Here is a 3982-nt window from a genome sequence, read left to right as displayed (position 1 = left end):
CACTCTCACCTTGCTAAACACAAGTTGTCCCGCTAAGCAGGGCAAACTAGTGCGACGACCGCCCGCGAAGGCGCCGCCGCCCCGTAACGTCAGGTGCGCCCGGAGGCACACTGCTGACAGCGTTCTAGTTAGCTTGTTTGAGTCGCGTTCGTTATCGGAATTAACCAGACAAATCATTCCACGAACTAAGAACGGCCATGCACCACTACCCTTAAATTTGAGAAAGAGCTCTTAATCTGTCTTACCTCGATAAGTTCGGACCTGGTAAGTTTTCCCGTGTTGAGTCAAATTAAGCCGCAAGCTCCACTTCTTTTTTTTTTTTAAATTGCATTCGTTTATTCATTTAAATTTATAAATGTTTTGCCGCGTTACTTATTTATAAACAATAAACGATACAGAAACACGCATGAACAATTATAAAACGAATAAACCTCTCCATTGCCGGCGGCCTTCCCGACGGAGGCGTAGCCACCGGCTGCAATGGCGTCCCTGACTACATTTAGTAAGGGCACGCGCCCCGCCTAGCTATTCGTAAACGCAACATTAAAAATGAAGGACTTACGTTTACACACCTAACATTAACGAAGCGGGCGTGCCCGCGGTTCGTCGAGTCTCCATTTTTCCTAATACTAACGATGAGTATGTACGCACACACACATGCACACACATAATCACGCTAACACTTTGACGCTTACGGTGGGACAGAACAAACATCCGCACAAAACGTAAACGAACAAGACGGACCTAACTCTCACCGTGCACGCGCACGCTCTCTCTCCCACTGCTGGTCGGGTACGAACATCCGCACAAAGCGGACGACGCAAAATGCCGAACGTACCCGAACCGAGCGCACGCGCGCTCTCTCTCGCCCGACTGTGCTAGAACGAACGACCGCACAAAGCGGAGACGGCAAAATGCCGGTCTCGCCCGGTCGTGTTTTCGCACGCTCGCTGACTGGCCGATCGTTTCGGCCGTAACCGCTCCCACTCAACGCGTAGACGTGTTGGTGGTCGCGATGGCGGCTTCTACGTCGGCCGACATTAAGCCGCGATGGCGATCCTGTCGCTCGTGGCGGCGTTGGCGTTCTCGCGCGCGCCTGTTGGCCCGTCGTCGGGCTAGCTCCTCCTCCGTCGGCGGTGGTCTGCTTCGGCGAGTTCGGCCCGAACGCAATGGCGGCAATGTACCCGCGCGTAATTGGGCGCGGTATTCCCGCTGCCGTTGGTTCCGCCTTAGCCGACGACGAAGTAACACTTCGGCCGATGGCGGAACCCGTTCGGGCCGAACTGGGCGTTGACTCTCCTGCTGCTGATTGGACGGGTGCTGTTGTTGGTCCATGTCCATCTCCCCGATGGCGGATGTCTGCCGTTGCCGGCGTCTTCGCCGTTGGCCAGCGTTTCTGGCTTCACGGCGGACCTGTTGCCGAACGCGTTCCGCCAGCTCATTGGCGGAAACGATCCCGCCAGCGATGGCCGCGTTTTCGGCAACCTGCTGCTCCAGCCACCTTTGTTGTAGGAAGCTGCAGATCCGCCGTGCTGCCGTGGCCGTTCGCTGCCAAGCCTCCGGGCTCGACAGCAGAAAACGCTCCAGCTCATCGGGGGAAATGACGACGCCGTCCGCGTCCGTCAGGAACTGCACTCTTATGTCGGCGAACCTCGGACAGTGGAACACCACGTGCTCTGCCGACTCCACGGTGTTGTCGGCGCAGAATGGGCAGGTCGGGGCAGAGGTGAAACCCATAGCATGTAGGTACTCCCGGAAGAAGCCATGTCCGGAGAGTACCTGGCTAAGGAAGAAATCAACCTCGCCGTGCTTCCTACCTACCCAGCCGGCAATATCCGGCAGCACGCGGTGAGCCCATCGTAGGAACCTGCTCGCGGTCGGATGAGCGGCATCCTGGTCCCACGATGTCTGCCACTGTCTTATGGTTGCCGAGTGCTCCAGCCGCTTGATGACCTCCTTGTCTATCAGCACCCGCCTCTGCAACGCCCGTTGGTGCCTGGTATAGCACCGCGCGATCTCGTCCACCTGCAGGTGTAGCGGGACCAGTCCAGCCAGCACTACCGCCGTGTCGTAGCCGACGGTACGGAAGGTCCTGGCGACACCTTTCGCCAAAGGTCGCTGCAGCTGCTCCAGTTTCCGCCTGCACCACTGGAACTTCACCGCCTCCGCCCAGATGGGTGCCGCGTATCGCACAACCGAGTCCGCCACTGCTGCCAGCAGCCGACGTTTAGCCATCCTCGGTCCGGCGTGGTTGGACATCACGCCGGTGGCCAGCTTCACCACACGGAGTGCCTTTGCGGTGGCCTTCTCGACGTGTGGCTTCCACGAGAGGTGGTCGTGAAGCATGACCCCGAGGTAGCGTATCGCCGGCTTCGAGCGGACCTCGACGCCGTTGATCACTACGGGCACCGCTGGATGGCCCCGACGCAGACTGGAGATGAGGACGATCTCCGTCTTTTCCGGGGCCAGCTGCAACCGATGTTGCTCCATCCAGGCGGAAATCGCTGCCACAGCTTCCTCTGCTACACCTGCCGCCTCCTCCGGTGTACACCCCTTGGCGAGTACTGCCAGGTCGTCCGCAAAGCCGATGACGGATGCACCTTCCGGCAGCTGCACTCCGAACACGCCGTCGTACAGGATATTCCACAGGGTGGGGCCCAGAATGGACCCCTGCGGAACACCTGCCGTTACTCGGCGTGTTACCGGACCGGAGCTGGTATCATACGTCAGCTCACGGTCGGAGAAGTACTCCTGCAGGATGCTGCGCAGTCCTGAGGGCACTCCTTTGGTCTGCAGCGCCAGTGCTATGGCCTGCCAGTCTGCGGAATTGAAGGCGTTACGGACGTCCAGAGCAACGACAAGCAGGCAGCGCTTGTCGCGTCTATTCGTTCGCCCGAAACTCATCGCAGATCTGGCAGCCTCCATCACCAGCCCAACCGCCTGAAGTGTCGACCGACCACGCCGAAAGCCGAACTGGTATTCGGAGAGGAGCGGCTCCGTCGGCCTCTCGATGTGGTCGTTCAGGCGGTTAAGCAGTACTCGCTCGTACACCTTGCCGGGCGTGTCCAGCAACATCACCGGTCTCACCGATGACGGCTCGCCCGGGGATTTTCCCGGTTTGGGAAGCAGCACCAGCTTCGCCTTCCTCCATTGCCGCGGGAAGCGGCCAGCATTCATCTGCTCCTGGAGGAGCCTCGCGAACGTCGTCGGATGCGCCCGGATGGCCGCCGAAAGGGCAGCGTTCGGCAGTCCATCCAGACCGGGCGCCTTCCGAGGGTTCAGGCCAGCCGCGATGTCGAGCAACTCCTGCTCCGTCACTGGCCTGATATTGACGCCGTCCGGTTCGATGGGAGGCCAGGCAACAGGGGGGTGGTTCGGGCACAGCGCGTCCACAATGCGCTGCAGAACGGCCGGATCGCGTTCTTGTGCGACGCGGCTCCCTCCGAGCCGTCGCAGGAGCTCCCCCTGCCACCTACCCGTCTCATCATCCTCCAGGTGTTGCAGGAACTCATTGTAACGGTCCCGCTTGCTAGCCCGGATCTCAGCTGTCAGAAGCTGGCGGGCCTCCTGGTGCCGTGCAGAAGCTGTTCTGCGGGCTGCCGTGTCGCTAGTCGGTACCCTGCTGTACCGTTCCCAAGCCAGGCGGCAGTTCTCCCGTAGCCGGCCGATTTCTGGTGTCCACCAGTACGCCGGACGTCCTGTGTGGCCGACTGACGGGGAAACCTCCGCCATGATCTCGCTGCACGCCCGGCTCAGGGTTCGGGTCAGGCCCTCAGGGTCCGTGGCCTCCTCCACGAAGTTGGCTGCCCGCAACGCGATGTCGAACAGCTCCCGGCTAAACTCCTTTGCCCGCCAGCGTCTGCCCGCTGCTCTCACTGCTGGTGCTGCTTCTGCTCCCGTAGAGTTGCGGCTCGTTGCCGCCGGCCTTTCCCCCACCTCGAAGCGGATGTACCGGTGGTCGCTGAATGAGTAAGTTCCCAGC

Source organism: Anopheles stephensi, unplaced genomic scaffold, assembly GCF_013141755.1.
Source record: "Anopheles stephensi strain Indian unplaced genomic scaffold, UCI_ANSTEP_V1.0 ucontig369, whole genome shotgun sequence".
NCBI lineage: Eukaryota > Metazoa > Arthropoda > Insecta > Diptera > Culicidae > Anopheles > Anopheles stephensi.
Note: the sequence above shows the minus strand (reverse complement) of the source record.